This window comes from Mycteria americana, chromosome 3 (genome assembly GCF_035582795.1).
Source record: "Mycteria americana isolate JAX WOST 10 ecotype Jacksonville Zoo and Gardens chromosome 3, USCA_MyAme_1.0, whole genome shotgun sequence".
NCBI classification, from domain to species: Eukaryota; Metazoa; Chordata; class Aves; order Ciconiiformes; family Ciconiidae; genus Mycteria; species Mycteria americana.
Window position 1 is genome coordinate 60,211,609 of NC_134367.1, and position 17,421 is coordinate 60,229,029.

At 45.2% G+C, this 17,421-nt stretch overlaps 1 non-coding gene across 1 annotated transcript; it reads right to left on the bottom strand.

The window, feature by feature from the left end:
- Positions 1–12,459: 12,459 nt before the first annotated feature.
- TRNAE-CUC (transfer RNA glutamic acid (anticodon CUC)) lies at positions 12,460–12,531 on the bottom strand. The gene has a single exon. It is a non-coding gene; the product is annotated as a tRNA-Glu (tRNA).
- Between the last annotated feature and the right edge of the window lie 4,890 nt (positions 12,532–17,421).

Below are 17,421 nucleotides of genomic sequence, written 5' to 3' on the forward strand. Positions count from 1 at the left end.
GACAAGACAGGCACAGAAACGGGGTGACCACCCTTCAGCCAGCCAGAGACTTCATCCATTGCCAAAATGCAGCCTCAGCTCCGTGACTCACTCCCCGTCATCCCTTTCTCCCAAATGTTAAACATGTAACCCATCCCCGCCTGCATCAGCTGGGCTCCAGCACCCAGGCGAGGAGGGATTGTGATTTGCCTGAACAGCATGCTGTCCCATGGAGAAAATGGACAAAAGAGGGGGAAGAAGGCTTGCTACCCCTGCACTGTAAATCGTCCTTGATATTCGTTGAAGTTTTGTTGTTTGGGAGGGAATTTGACATTTTTTGATTCAGGACACAAATGCTGTACTGCTGTACTGACATGTTTAGCAGCATCCAGTTCAGGTACCATTCACTTTCCGTATGAGCAGTTTCAAGAATAAAGATGACATTAATGAACTGGCAAGTAGATAAAAAGTGGGCTTTATTTACATAAAAAAGAGCAGTTTGCAACCCTACTTGACTTTAAGCTGTTAACTATTAACCTGCCCTCTAAGAGCCAAGTAGGAGGCCTCCCATGCATCATGCCATGTTAAAAATGGGCAGCCACTGCCTTGGTTCCACCTAAGGGCTTCGATCTGATTGATGTGCCGCAAATCATTATAATTTGTTGTCCCAAATGCAACATTTTGCCTCATTCTAAAGAAAGAAATTTTGAAAAAATATTTCTGAGACTGATTAGATGAAAGCTTAGTTATTTCAGCATCCTGAAACAACGCATCACAGATGGATTTGTGCAGCCTGCGTGTTTGGGCTTATCCCATTTTCACTCTCGCAAAACAGGCCAATTCATGTACACTGAGTTGCTGATGTCTCTTCTATTTCTTGTTTTGTTTTGTCGTTTGGCTTGGTTTGGTTTGGTTCGGTTTGGTTTGGTTTGTTTTTTAATCTAAATCACCTGAAGGGACCAGCACATGAGGCAGGAGCTCAGCCTTCATACCTGTTTAGTCCTGAGCTTCTGTTGGGAATGTTACCTCTGTGACAGCGAATGAAGATTTCCCAAGTGAGAAATTAATGGAGAAGCAGCATGTTTTACATGTGCTGTTGGAAAGGCATCAGAGGGTAATAGTTTCTGATGGCTTTGGTTGTAGCTGTGCTAACAGGTCAGAGCTGAAGGAGTCTACGCGATTTTTAAAACAGAGCAAGGGAAAGCTGTTTCCTTGGCATAACCAAGATCCAGAAGGTAGGACTCGTGGCTGTGCATGCGCAACCTTACTTTGGCCCTCTTCTGTCTTTATTTTGCATTAAACGAGGAATGGACCTGGAGGAAGAAGGACAATTGTAATTTATATAATTTAGGACTAGATCATAGCACATAGCACAAGAAAGTAAATCAGGCTGCTTGCTCAGCAGTAAGCAGTTGGCTTTGACTAACTTTTCAAGGTGTGGGTTTCCAACCTTAAATTCCAGTTATCAAGAGGATCAAAGGAGGTTATGCAATTTCCTAGAATGTTTTTCTTAAGAGGAAAAAGCTAAAAACCAGTTCTGTCACTCAGCATTAGCAGGCTCGAAACCTTAGCCCTCAGCAGTGCAAATAAAAAGCCCTTATGCTGCTGTAGCTGCAGGACTAACTGTGTCAGACCGCACCGAGAGAAGATTATTATCCTAGAGAGGAGACGGGCAACTGAGAGGCGGTGTTGCCTCTCCTCCCTTCGCTCTGATTGCAAGCGGAGGAAATCCGGCATTAAGTATTGCCCCAGACGAAAAACCAGCTACTGTGGCCGAGGGCTGAATGCATATATTCAAAGCAGAGTAATCGTATCCTGACTGTGACTACATCTGCCTGAACAACTGCCAGGAGGTGCCAGTTCATGCTGCTGCCTTCGTATGAGCCTTCAAAATGTTTGTTTGCAGCCATTCTGAAAGATGATGCTTCAGTCAGGATGTCATGAAATAAGTAAAGGGCATTTACCGAAGCCTGGGACATGGATATTGGCAAATTCTTTGGGCTATTGTAAATGAGAAGTTTCTTCTTCATAATCGAAAAAGGTCACAAGCATCTTTTCATCAGAAGATACTACCTCAGAAAATACGACTGAAGTGTGGACTGTTACCAGCTCTGTAGTCAGCAGTCTCATTAGTCATCTGCTTCTATATGCACAGGTAGCCTGAGATCACACAAATGAGGACCTGAGTCATTCAATAGTCACAGGTAGTTTTGTCCAACTTCACGAAAAGATGAAGAAATTGGTATAGCTTGCTTTGCAAGCTTCATGTGCCCAGCCTCGTTTGTGTGAGGCTACTGCCTGAACCTGAGTGTAATTTTACTCAACGCTGAAATTTTTACTTGTGCTCTGTTCCTCTGCTTCACCATGTTACACAGCAAAGACTTGTGTTTTGGGAGCTAACGTGTAAAGGTCTCAAAAGGGATGATTGCAGCAACACATCTGATGGTGACCAGAAATGATAAGCAGAGGAGCACCAGGCAGGTGCTACAAATGCCAGGATCTAACTTGAGGGTAAACCCAAGCTTTCCTGATTTACAAATGAAACAAAATTTTGACAGCTAATTACCTGAAAAGAGGTGTTTTGGTTTGGTTTGGGTTTTTTTTGGTGACCCCCCCCCCAGTAATTGCTACTATGGGAAGTTGTAAAGTGCTATTAATGTGTAAATACAATCACTTAGTCAGCATTCAGTTGCCTAAATATTTGCCATGTCCTAAGCTGGGCTCCAACTATCACTCTGGAAGGTGCAGCTCTCCCTTGTGTCCTGTGTCACCTCTACCAGCCCGTGCAGATGCCTGGGAAACCCACGGTTGCTGAAGTGGCACTAAATGCATATGGCCAGGCAACTGAATTTCTCCTTCTCTATCTTGCATCATCTGTGGAGAGATAGGATTTGAAGCTTAGTAATATTTTCACGTGATCTATTTTTTTCAAAGAATCAGCCTCCTTCTCACCTGAAGAAACAACAGAACAGTATCAAAATCGTTTGATGATAATATGTTGTTATCTTCTATCCATCTTGTAAAACTAAGACCAGTCAACACCTGCAACGGGCTCATTCAACACTAAGTTGAGAATTTCTCTTAATGCTCTGGCTGCAGCAGTGGCGGCGATTATAAGATGATGTCAATACAATTTCTTTTTAAAGGGATATTTTGCTGCATTCATGGTGGCAGTGCAAAGCTGGGACACATGAATTAGTGTTGTACCCTAGAAATTCAAAAGTCAGTACCAAAAGGAAATGAATATGGGAAATAAAAGGAAATGTGTCTAGTTGAATTAATTTCATGGTCTGGAGAGGCAGACTCCTTTTTTACAGCTACAGCTGCTGATATTGAATTAAAGAAAAGCTAAATGTTTTAGATGATGTTTATCTGAACAGCGCTATTACTTATTCTACAGGAAAGTCCTTCTGAGCTGTTGACTTAATTTTGCTTTCCACACAGTCCTTATTCAGCATTTTTCTCTTCTACAAAGGAAAGTCTTCAAGATGAAAAAAATACCTTGATGCGACACTGAAATTGTGATTGCAGTCACCCAACAGCTGGGAAATTTCCAACTCTGCCCACATCTTCATGTATGTTACACTGCAAGACCTCCTTCTATGGAATCAACACACTGCTCCAGGAAACAGTGCATTACTGGAAGATGTAAAGAAAAGTGTTTTACCTGTAAAGAATACCCATAGATAGTATTCTGTATTACTGTGCGGTAGGTGAAAATCTAATAAAGGACTACAAGGCAATCCATAAACCTAAGGAGACAAAATTATTACTCAAAGGCCTACACTTTTTTTCCCCTTAGTTTTGATTTAACTGTGAATGCTGTATTTTTTTTTTTCACATATCAGAGAGCCAAGTAACTTTATTTTGCTTTAGGAGAAGGACTCTCCCTTGGGGAGTTTAAAACAAAATGTTATGCATTTAAGGTACACTTCTGCAACTAGATTAACAAGAGGAGGTCTGTTGTGTGTGGATAGCTCAAATAGTTTTTCATGACACTTCCCAGCACAACACTTGGGTTTAATATACAAGCCTTAAAATAATATTGTTTCTCTCCCCACCCCCTCTCCCTCTGTTGCTTTCTAAATGTATTTTGGTGGAGGAGAAGGGAATTTATTTTGTTTGGGTTTTCTTGGGTTTGTTTTTCTGAAGAGGCACCGGGGTGGCAAGAGGGAGCGGCGGCGGGGCATGCTGGCTCCTCGGGCACGAGGAGCATCTCCTTCCCTCTGGGTAGGCAAAGCTGCCTCCTCGCCTTGTCCCTCCCCTGCCCTCTTTTTGGGCAGCCGTCCCACCGGGCAGCCCCCTCCCTGCTTTCCCAACAGAGAGGAAAGGCAAACGGGTTGCAACCGCAGCAAAAGACTGCGGATTCACCAGGCTGTCCCGCTCTTCTCTCGCCGTGCTCTTTTCGTTTCGTCCATCACAAAGGCCGAAGTATGTGGGTTTTGATAATTACCTCAGGTCTTCAGTCGTGATCTGCCATCACATGACCGGTGTCCGCTTCCTTCCCTCCCCCTGTTATCACGGGTCTGAAACCTGCCCAGCTACAATGACTTTGTCCCTTCAATTTATTATTGCAGTTAGCAGATAAAAATGCTACAGACAGGAATCTCAAAACAAAACAAAACAAAACAAAACAAAACAAATAAAAACGTTTCTCCATACTGCTGAAAACTGACCTTCATGTGCCGCCCTGTCCTCCTTCAAGGCCTGCTAAACGCACAAGAAGGATTCCCATTAGTAAATCACTATTGGATCATTAAACCTTTTTAAGGCAGTATGTGCCTTACCAAGAGAATGAGGATTACGACACAGCAGTGGCTGCTGCCCACTGACAATCATGGGAACCGACCTCGGTAATAAATCCATGAATTATCTGGCTCACTTTGACCAGTTCTCACGCCAGAGCAGCTCCTTTGATGTGACCGTCAAAACCCAAGGATGCCCAATAGCAGTAGCCACCAACAAAACAATAGAGAAGTAATAATTCAATATAAATATGTAAAACCTGCTTGCCTGTATGCCCAGCTTTTGCACTGAGGTATTTCTGTGCCTGTGCTTGAAACCAGAGACAAAAAAGAGAAATAAAGCCTTTTTTTTCTGCGTATAACCTTTTAAGGTAAGTAAAGCTGGGCATGTTAGAGAGATATTTTTTAGCTACCGTTGATGTGCATAAATTTTTCAGCTAAGAGGGGGGTTTCCTGTTGCTTTTCAAAATCAGTCTGATAGTTCAGCACCAATACACACTTAAGGACTGATCCTGCAGAGGGACTAAGGAGGTCCCTCTGAGGGACACAGAGGAACTATTCCTTTTCAGTGGGACTATTCGTATAAAGTTATTCGTGCTTTTAAGCCCCTGCAGGACCAAAACTTTAGAGGATGCATTCTCATTTGTCTGATTTGTAAAAATATTTAGGCGTCAAGCTCCTTTTGATTGTTTAAATACATCAAAAATGCAACTGTTTATTAGTCTGCTTCTTGGCTGCCCACCTGTAAAGTGGGAATAGTGTTGTTTAGTCTCTTGTCCTTGATCTTCCCTAATTAGACCTCAGACTCCAGGGGAAAGATTGTCTCCACACTCATGTTCATCTTGTGAACACCCTTAACTAGAGTTTCTGGCCCTTACCGTGAGCCTCCAGTTAACACAAGGCAGTAGCTGTCCTGGAGCCCAGATGCTAGCGCGGGAGGCAAATTTCTGATGGCATAAGGGATGACATGGAAGGAAAATACCCTTCAAATTGTATGACCAGAGGAGAAGCAGGATTTATTACATCACTTTTAAGCACTCATTTTTTAACTCCTCAAGCAGGATCAGCAAACTGTAATAGAGAGTCGGTACAAAACACTTTAAGATACCTGGTGTTCAAAAGCGCTGAAGTACCTGGAAGTACACCAACACGATGGGAATGAATAAGCAGAGGACACTAGTTTTGGGTATTGCTGTGCTGAGCTGTCGCAGCGGCATCGCTGCCGTGCTTGGGGTGAGGTGACTCTTGCCTGCCTGCAGGCAGACGGCTGCCCGCTCCCGCTGCCTGCGGCGTGTTTATCTCACGCTGCCGTGAGCTACCCGCTCCAAGCAGCCCAGCAACGGCGTGCAGTCACCAAGAAAGCAGACAGGCGGGGGGTGACGGGCGCCTCTTCTAAAGGTCTGAGCTTCTGAAGAAGTGTGGCAGCACGGCATATCGCAGCAAGCTGTTGCACGTTGCCTGCATTCACAGCCAGAGCCGCCAGCAGCTCCCGTCACTCCTTTCTCACCAAACACAGACTTCGGGAGGTCACGGTGGGAAGCCGGAAGGTAAGCACTTCAGAACCGGGTTTGGCGTGCACACAAGAGCTCCCTGTGAGCCTCGCAGCAGGCAGGGGAGTCACAGTGACAGGAGCTCGTGCTCGCCATCACACGTGCTTCACACTCAGCTTCAGCCTGCTTGCTTAAGGGGAGATGAGTGCAGTACAGTTGGAGGGATGAAAACCACCCGGCAGGCTACAGCAAGATGCTCCATTTCAATTGACCCGAGGCCACTGACCAAACAAATCTGAAGCTGAGACTTTCTACCCAGCCTCGGGCAGAGAAGGAACCAACTGAGGACTATATACTGCAAAACTTCATCCTGTTAGAATTAGACAGGCACTCTCTTATCTGAACAGGGGGGAAGATCATTCCTGTTTCTTTCATTTATTTTGCTGGATCTCTTGCACAGAACTGCAGCTTACACAATACCAATTATGCCATTTATGGAATACAGAGTTGTCACTTAAGTAAAAAAAAATCCCTTGCAAAGGATGCGGGGCCAGTTTGAGTGCATAGCGGCTTGGCAGCAGAGCTGCAGAAGGCACCCTGCCGTGGCCATGCTCTGTCAGCCGCCTCAGCCTCGCCTGGGTCACTGCTATTCCCTGTTACAGGCAGCGGGCAGCCAGAGCATGTGTTGTAATATCAATTTATAGCCTGTTACTATTTTCATGCTTTTGGGGGAAGCTGGCACCTTTTCCTGCCAGCAAGACAAAGATTAGGCACAGTGTAATAACGTTGTCAATAGAGTTTACTAAAATGTGATTAATCAAAAGAGCACATAGGAAACAAAGCATGGAAAAGCAGAAGGTAATGATTGACTGTAGCCACAAGGCAGTAATAAAAGCGGTCTAGAAAGCAGATTTTCAGTGGATTTTCAGCATGTAAGTGAAAAAGTTCAGGCATTTAAAAGGATCAGAGCTTTAATAATTTCATGATCAGAGCACTTCTTAATAGGACATGGCAATTGCTCCTGTAATAGGGCTTTTTGGAAAATGGTCCTTGGATAGTATTATCTAGATCTATGTGTGGTAATTAAATCTGCATTGGACTTTCATTACCATCACCTTAAATAAAATGCCTTGGTTTGGATAAAATAATTTATCTTAAAACATGATTCAGAGTAAATTTTCCAGCTGTAGTTCTAAAGGGACAGTCCCAGCAGGATTTGAAATGAGGTTGTTATGGCTTTTTAGTTTATCTTGCTGTCCAGGAGGTGTTCCATATCGAATCTGTACCTAGGAAGGAGATCTACAGTTATGTTTTAAGACAGCAGTATTTTACAGAAAGGATCTTGGGGAGACTTGGGGAGAGATAATAGGAGGAGGGAAAAAAAAAGTCTGGAGAAGGGATTGTGTGCCTGAAAGCATCTCTTTTTTTTTTTTTTTCCCCCCTTCCATCTCCAGCAGTTTAATAAACACTTTGCCTTGTTTGTGTCCTTTGACTGCCATGGTGACAACAGCACTAATGTCATAGCACAGAATGCTCCCATGGTCCACCAGCCTTGTGAACCAGTGCAGAAGGGAACGAAACCAGACCCTTCTTCTCTCCTCAGCCGGCTGATCATGATGCCCTGGGATCCTAACCTGGGACGCAGAAATTCTGGTTCCCTCCATTACCTTGGCACAGACTTTCTGCAGGATCTTCAGTTCAAAATCTACAGGTGAAAAGCAGAGATGCTGCTGGGCCCTGAGGGAGCGGATGTGAGGATGAACACATCCAGGGCCACATGGTTCTTCATCACTCTGGTAATGGCATATATCATCAACGTATAAACGCCACAGATAGACTGAGGTGTTAAAGAATCTGAGTCATACCCCTGACAATCCTTTGTAACTTCTCTTTTTAAAATGCTACATTAAGGCTGCTTAAAAGACAGCTTGTAAAGCTTCCACGTACAGCCTTAGACTCAAGGAAACACGCTGCGTATGATTTGGCTTAGTAACAGCTTCCTCTGTACACGAAGTTGGCTTTATCAGCAAATACAAAGCCTTCATTACTCTGTAGCTCGTTGGAATTAAAGGGGCACGATGTTAACCCGTGGAATTAAATCTGAAACCCTCTGAGCAGGGACCACGCTGGGAGGCGCGGGTGGGTGGTGGCAGACACGGGGCCGGGCTGCCACCTCGTGGCGTGTTCAAACGACATTTTCATCAATAAGCAGCGGCTCGTTGCACGGTAGAGGATAGCACGAAGTTGTAGTTCTTTATGTCCACCATAAAACAAAAAAATAAGGGGATAAACAGGCACCAGAAGGTCCTGGGAACAGAATAATAAATCCAATGACTGCATGACTCTTATCTCCTTCAGATAGAAGTGAAATATGAGGGCAAGTAGAAAATATGCCTTTAGAAAATAAACCTGAGAGCTTTCATTTTCTAAAGAGTCTATTGGCTGTAAAAGTCATGCAAAATTTTATGCTCACTCACAGGCGAGATATTTCATATAAGATTGGGAAAAAACCTCCAGAAGCGGAATTAATGTCGGGCTATAACTTAAAGGAGGTAGCCAGAAAGAAAAGTTAATGCCAGAGATAAAAGATCAAGTTTGGATGTGAAAGCTCCTGTTCCCAAATTTTCCAATAGAGTATAAAAAGTAAGAGTTAACAGTCTTATCCAGAAACTCAGCTGCTGGTTTAAACTGATCTATAGTTAAAGTATTGTCTTCCTTACCGTCTTTATTTCTACTGCAGTCCATTCCCATCACCCTTTGCTGCGAGATGGAAGGCAATTGGTCAAGCTTTGGAGGAAGAACAGAAATGAAAGTAAAATGACTTGTGATCCAGTATCTCAGAATGTAGCAGTTAGAAGCAAATTCATCTACACTTTGAGAATGTGATGCTTCAAATAATAATAATAACAATAATAGCAATAACAACAACAATAATAACAACAACAACCACATTGATCTTATATGAGTTTGAAATACTTCTGTTCTAGCCTTTGCAGCCATATGCCAGATCGCTTTTGTAATGTGTCTTTGATTGTACTGCCAGTCCTCTGCAAAATAGCCCACCTTTTCTGGGCTTCAGCGTGCCAGTGTCATGAGTTACTTATTATTTAAAACAAAAATATGAACAAAGACTCTAGGAAAGATGCTTCTTACACCTGTTAAAAACAAGTACCCTGTTCCTTCCCTCCATCATGTTAACCTAAGGCCCAGGAAAGAGGGAGTCAGAAACTGCCATAACTGTTCAACCCACGCTAAGATGAACACTTATCCTGGAGTCTTTTTGACTCAAACCAGACACCTTTAATTACAGTGGGACCTGAAGTGGTAGGACACCAGCAAGAGGGCTGGTTCCCACTCCTTGCTGGGTAGATATTTGTCCTCTGCGCAAGGGCAAGTTTCAGGTCTGGCATCAGACTGAAAAGGGGTTGGGAAGGCCATTAGGTAGCCTCCTCAGAGACTATACTTCCATTCCTAGCAAAATACTGGAAACTGTACTCTTTCTTTGTGTGCAAGAGCTCTTCCGGTGATTTCTTCTAGGTTTCTAAAATCTTACATATGACTATCCTTTCTCAGATGACTCTAAAGCTGGACTCATGGTGCAAAGAGCATGCAAACACACTACTGCAAAAAATGAGTTAAAACCGAAGGAAATGCTTCTTTTGCTACTATTCTGCAAAACTATACCTATACCTTTTCTGGGAGACTAGTCAACATCTGAAATTCACTTTAGCTGCTTCTAAAATGACCCATCATTTTCTGAGGTAGAAAACAGCAACTTCTTCCACCAACTTGGTAAGGCATTTCACTGAGACGAAAGAGAGAGGGGGGAATCTAAGAGCCCCACATAGCTATCTCAGTGCAGCTCATGTAAACTGGTAATTATAGGGGAAAGTCCAAGATGAAATAATAAAATTAGGACTTCCAGGACCTTAGGAGACCCACTGAGCTATTCCCCTGGCCCAGTCTGAGACCCTTGATAAGATGCTTGCCCAGCCCACTCTTAAGAGCCTCCAGCCACAGGAATGCAATAATTCCTTAGGTTACATCCTTTGGTCCCAGTGCTTAGCTATTATTGGGCAGCTTTTCTTAATATCTTAAGGGTAACGACAGCCCTTTGGACTGTTTGCTTTCTGCCTTAAAGCAAAGGCGATCCCATCCTTTTGCACCCCCTTGAAGCTTCCTTGTCATAAAAAATATAGTGGAGGACCTTGGGATTTCTCATGAGACGCTCCTATCTGCATTGGAGGGCAGCCCAGGCTGCAGTATGCCTCCGGCACACCCTGGGAGAGGCAGCCAAACCCATTATTTCCAGTGATGCTTTCACATCAGTACTCCAGCGTAAAGCATGGCCTGCCAGTATTAAGGAGTTATATGGGTGATGCAAGGGCCGTGCCTTGCTTCTGGCAGCAGGGAGGATCCCTGCTGAAGCATAATCTGCCATGCGTGCTAGTCTTTGTTTTGCAGTCTGTCTAAGATAAAGTTATTATACTCATTTATTACCAATCTTTCTTGGTTTAACTGCGGCAGTATATTGGGTCTGGCTGCGATGGAGTTAATTTTCCCCACAATGGCCCTCACAGAGCTGTGATTTGTATTTGTAGCTAGAATGGTGTTGATAACACACCAGTGTTTTGGCTACTGCTGAGCAGTGCTCCCACAGCACCAAGGCTCTCTCCCCAACACTCCCCTCTCCCAAGACCAGTAGGCTGGGGGGCGAGGGGGAGAGCTTGGGAGGGGACACAGCCGGGACAGCTGACCCAAACTGACCAAAGGAGATATTCCCTACTATATGACAGTCGCAATCAGCAATAAAAGCTAAGAGAAGGGTGGGGGGAGGGATTAATTTTTAAGGCATTTGTCTTCCAAAGCAACTGCTATGTGTGCTGGGGCCCTGTTTCCCACAAAGTCAATGGGCATCACCTGCTGATGCAAAGTGGAGAATAAATCTTTTTTCTGCTTTGCTTCCACACGTGGCCTTTGCTTTCTTTCATTAAACTGCCTTTATCTTGACCCATGAGGTTTTTGTCTTATTTTCTCCCCCTGTCCTGCTGAGGAAGGGGGGGTGAGATAGCGCCTGGGTGGGCAACTGGTGGCCAGCCAAGGTCAGCCCACCACAGGCCGGCACTGCTCCAACATGAAAGAAGAGGTCCTCCCACTGCCCTCTCTCTCACCTCACAAATCATGGGCGGGGTGGGAGGTGGGGGGCTGCAAGCGAAGAAGAGCAGCTCTTGCTGGAGCCCTGGTTTGGGTGTGCGGCTGATGTGCTCTGCTACAGGACAGAGCTGGGAGCTGGGAGGAGGAGAGGAGGCACCTCACTGCCACAGGGCTGGAAGAGGCTTTACCCCATTCTCATCGCCTCTCTCCTCCCCATCTGCCAGGGCACCCGCACCGGTTTTAGGAGCTGAGAAGATGTCGTGAGGGCTTCACTGCAGGAGGGAGTGAGACAGATGCTAATGACAGGGGGTATTAAAACTCCCTTTGCCCTCTCCGTTTATTTCTTTCTACCTCCTGAAGAATATCTGGGATATCTCTTGTCCCCCTAACCATATACCCAACAACCCTGCATGGTGGGAGCTATGCAAATACACTGCAAAGAGACAGCGTGTTTGTTCCTCAGGTGGGGGAGGACAATTGCAGCCCCCCTCCTGCCAGGACAGAGGCAGGGGACAAACCCTTCCCACCTTCTCTTGCAGAAACAACACTGGGTCAGAGAGGCATGCACACACCAGTGACAGCTAAGGGGGTCCCTGCTGCCATGGCTCAAAGATTCATGACAGCACCAAGTGACCATTCATCTGTGGGGGGAAAGGTGTGGGAATACCCTTAGCTGTCAGAGCATCCAACAAAAAGGAAAATATGGTATTTCTAAGGGCTGGCCAACAGCCCTGCCTGTGCCTCTCTAGGCAGGCATTGCTCAGCAGCCCTTTGCTGACTCTGAGAAACCCCATGGGTGGGCATGGGGTGTCCATAGGCAGTTTTGTGAAGGGAAGACTTCCAGACAGATGCTACACCTGGGCAGGTTTCCCCTGCCTGCCCACACCTGCACAGGGTACTGAGACTTTGCACACTCCCTTCACGCATGACTCCTCCGAACTGCCAAGTGGGTCTTTAAACTCGCTGCTGGGTAGCAATGCCGACGCCTCGGGCTCGCACAGCAGCCGACGGCATGCTCCCTGAGTTGTAAAAGCAGAGGAGGGTCGGAAAGAATCGCAAAAAGGAAAGGGCTTGGGGGGAAAAAAATACACTTCCCTGACCGGGAATCGAACCCGGGCCGCGGCGGTGAGAGCGCCGAATCCTAACCACTAGACCACCAGGGATCTGCGCAACCCTTTTGCAACTCCTTCCCCAAGAGCTAAGTCACATAACCACACGCCTTACCGCCCCGCTGCTTTCGCTTCTTTGTGCTCCCCCCTTCCGGGCAGTACCAAGTCCCGGAGGTAGCTGTCTGTAGGGAGGGACGCTCCATTCCACCCCATGGAAGGGGGGGCGGCGGCGGGGTCGGCAAGAGAGGGGGCGCCTCAAGCGAGGCGGGTGAAGGGTCCCAGCCGTGGGCGGGAGCGGGATGGCGGTGGGAGGCCGGGCGGGACAGAGCCTCGGGCCCTGCCGTCGGTCTGGCGGCGCAGGAGTGGCAGCAGGTTTGCCCCGCACAGCGCGACAGGCAAGAGCTGCGCGGCCGGGGCAGAGGGCGGCTCGTTAGGAGGAAGGCGCCGGAGCGCGGGGCGGGCTGAGGCCCTTCCCTCCTCCGCAGGCCGGTGGGCGGGTGGCGGCCCCCGGCGGTAGCGGGGTTAGGCCGGGTTATTTTTCCTCATTTTGTGTTGCCTGTTCCGCTGTTCCTTACAAGACAGTCTTCCTACGCGGTGTTGCTGTAACGGCTCCAGGCAGGGCCTCCTCAGCCAAGCGCTCTGCGCTGCAAATGCCGGCCGGCGGCTCCCGGGAGGGGAGGGACGGGCGCGCTGGTGGGGCTTTCCTCCCCTGCGTCTTAATTGTGCTTCAGGCAGGCCGTGGAAACAGAGCACAGCTTCTCCGGTTTTCGGTATTTGGTCTGCAGGGGAGAGTCGATCAAAAGGCCTACCTCAGGTGGAAGTCCGTGGCTCCACAGAGGGAAACCAGATTGGCAGTTCACTTGCCTTGAGCTGCCAGGGCCTTCTTACACGACAGATGTGAATCTGTGACTTTGCTTTTCTTTGGTGAGGTTTCTGTGAGAGGAGTGAAAACTCTGCCATCAGTGCAGATGACATCTGCATAAGCACTTTTTCCTCTGGCATGTTGATTTCATGAGCAAAGTAGATCTGTGAGCTGTATTAGCAAAAGTAATTTTCCCTATCTAAGCAGTGTCCATAATATAAGAGGGTTTGCTCTACAGAAGCAAATTTCTCTAGTTCTCAAGCCCTCTGCCTCCGAAATGCATTATATAAGAAATCTTTTCCATGTTAAGATAGATAAGCTTTGGACTATATGCTTGTGGACTCTGCAAATATGCATTAGCTTATCTTTAAAAGCTTTAGAGTCTGAAAACAAACTTACGTAGACCACTTTCTTCAGGGATGTTCTCAGGAGGTTTGGGTGTTTGGATTCCATCTCATCAGAGTCCCTGTTCAGCCAATGGTTCATTTCATCCCAAACCCTTCACAGTAGCAGGCTTTGACAAAATGTGTATCTTGATTGCGATGGAGCTTTCTTTTGTCCAAATTGAGCAATTTTACTGTGCAATGAGGTACATAACTTATAAAATGTGAGGTTACAATTAGGCCCTATTAGATACAGTTTGATGTCTTATATACTGCAGGAACTGCATTTCACGTGTATATGAATAGCAGCTTCTTTGGTAAGACCAAGGCATTTTAGGCCTTGAGGAGACAAAGCTGTGGAGCGCTGGAGGCAGAGCACAGCTCAAACTGAGGCACCACTGCGGCCTGAAGCCACTGCAAAGAGGGGGACATGGTTAGGTGAGAGAGGTCACCTGGTCCTGTTATCCCACAAGCATGGGGTCGTTTAACCAGTGTGCAAGACACCAATGCACACACAGGGCAGAGGTATTTTATTTCACCTCTGCACGGAGATGGGTGCTAGGTGGTTATTCCAGAAAGCTAGCACCAAGTTCTGTCATGCAGGTACAATATTTATATGGTCTAGTTATACATATGCATAAGTAATTACACAAAGCAGTTTTCTATTGGTCTACCTTTCTCTTGTTTCAACTTAAAGCTACAGTGCTACTTTAATATTCTACACATGCTTGGAGGAGGTGGGGGGATAGCTTGCTTTGGTCTTTAATTGAGTCTGTGGTCATGATCTCCCTCTGCCGCCTTTACCTTTTCCCTAGTTACTGCAGTGTTTTCCCTGACTTCATGTTTCTTCGGCACTCCCCCAGTCTTCGACGCCTTCTAGGGCAGGATGTTCCCCTTTTATCAGTCTTTCGGTTCTTCAAGGGCACAGTCGTTAGCAAGGCATGTGTTGTTATACAGAAAGTATCTTGTTTCACAAGGCCTTTACGGCCCTTATATCATTTCCCCCCTTCAAGAGGAGACTTTTCTTTGTAGTCCTCATATGTCTCATTATTAGTTCTCTTTAACAGTATATAATTTCCGGCAGTAGCTCATATAATTAGTTGTCTAACACGTTTTAAGGCACAACTAACAACAACACATTATTATCATGATGATTACAATTATAATCATCATTTGAAGTAAACTTGCCAACCATCCAATCAGGGAGAATCCAAAACTTTGTAAGATTTTGTTTAACCATCCTCCTTCCATAGGGGCCTGAATGTCTCTTCTTGATTTTGCCACTTGTTTTATTTTGTCTATTTGTTGATCCAAATGTTCAGTCATATTGGGGATGTGGATGCAACAACCTTTCTTTTCCAGATTTAGGTACCCACATACCCCATGTTCATATAATACTACTAAATCTAAGACTCATTTTTGAAGTTTCCTGTAATTGAGTGTTTAAGTCTTGAAAATCCTGCTCTAGTTGCGTTCGCTAATATTTCTACTTGTCCTGTCAGATTGTACAACCGCATGTGATTCTGAAAGGAGGTAATTTGGTGACTGAAGATAGCTTCTAAGATCCATCCTACCTTAGTTCCAGTGGATGGATGTCGCCAAGGATCTGTTTCATCTCGTTTCAATTTCCCCCATAACTGGTTACTTAAAGGTCTTTGTCTCCGTAAGGGACACAAGGTTAACATACCTAAAGTATGTTGACACACCTTCCCTTTTAAAGGTAATTGAGTAGTCCAAGTTCCATCACCACTAACCCAAACAGCATGACCCATGGAGGGCAGCGTCATTTTATCACATTTAACAGATTCATTTCGGACCATGGTACCAGTGCAAGTATCAATTATATGAGTGGAATAATTTCTGCATAGACATCCTAATTGCAGGACAACCGGGCAACTGGGCCTAACCGTTGAATTCCATAATCAACTGTGGAACAATCAAAAACCTGTGTGCAGTTCCACCTGAAATATTGTGACCCTTTAGTTTTTGCCACCGTCATGTTTGCTAACAATTTAATACCTGGTATGTTTCTACCCTTTTGATTTAAATATCTTTCTCCAATCCATGCAATACACCAAGATGTGGTTTGCATGTAATGCCCCTCACCCTCTTCTGGGATGGCCCATACCTGGGGTACGCCCATTCCCCATGGAAAATAATGACATGGTTTAGTACCTCCTGGACGGTTGCCATTTCATCTAGTATTGTTGACATGCCAACAAGAGTGAGTTGTATTTGTAAGCCATGACCATCGCCCAAGACTGAAAACCTTTTCGTCTTTTTCTGAGAATCTTAAAATTCCAGATCCATTTGATAATAATGCATCAAAGGTTCAGTTTAAATTTAAATTTAAAATTCCCCACTCAAGGGGGTCGGCTGCAGATTTAGGTAATGGTAAACAGGCCGTTATACTGCTGACGTTATGGATTCTTTCAAAGGATTGGATAAGTTTTAAGACTAGATTTCCGTTACAAAAAGTAAATGCTAGGTTAATCCATGTCACAGATACAATTTTCATTGAAACCATGCTAAATTAACACCACTTTCTGAGAATGTCCTAGGGGTAACTTCAATAGTAGTTTTCTAAAAGAAAAACCTTGATACAATTCATCGACAGTCCCTGGTTAGTCAGAGTCTCAGTTCTCCAGTTGGCATAGAGGTCCACTTGTCTTGGTCTGGCACTTTCTTCACTCTAGTATAATGAATCCAAGAGTCGATCCCATTCACCTTTACCGCTGTGTAAGTTTTTAATAACACAGTATAAGGTCCTTTCCACTTTTCTTTTAAGGGTTCATCTTTCCAAGTTTGTATGTAGACCGTGTCTCCTGGTTGGAACGGGTGTACTGGAGTGTCCAAGGGAACGGGAGTCCTCTGGTTTAGGTACCTATGCAGGGAGGATAAACTCTGCGAGAGAGAGATCAAATACACTTTAATTACAGCCTGTCCCTTTATATGCATTTGGTCTCCCTTTGTGGTTAAATGATTGGTTGGATATGGTTTCCCGTACAGGATCTCAAATGGACTAACGCCTTCCCTAGCTCTGGGGGTAATTCATACTCTCATTAATGCTATGCATAGAATATCTACCCATTTCACTTGAGTTTCCTGACACCCTTTAGAAATCTGTCCTTTTAGGGTTTGATTCATTCTTTCTACTTTGCCACTGGACTGTGGCCTCCAAGGAGTATGCAAATCCCATTTAATGTCTAGACATCTAGAAACTCCCTGCACTATTTCTGCAATAAAGTGGGGTCTGTTATCGGAGGATATACTTTCTGGGACACCCAATCTAAGGATAATTTCTTTCAATAAAATTTTAATCACTTCCCTAGCCTTGTTAGTATGACAGGGGAAAGCTTTGGGCCAACCAGAAAAGGTGTTTACCATTACCAATAAATATTTATGCAGATTACACCTTGGCAATTCCGTAAAATCTATTTGCCAGTATTCCCCGGGAGTTATCCCTTGTTTTACGACTCCTCCCATGATTTTCTTTGCAATTTTGGGGTTATTGCTGCAACAGATAGTGCACTTTTTGACTATTCTATCCACTAGGCTTTGCATTCTTGGCCCAGTGACGTGTCTTTTGGCAATCAGCAGTGATACATCTGCTCCCGAGTGTGTTTCTTGGTGCAGTCTCTCAAGTAGAATTTTCATCATCTTTTCAGAAATTAATAATTGCTTCAGTGGTGTCACCCA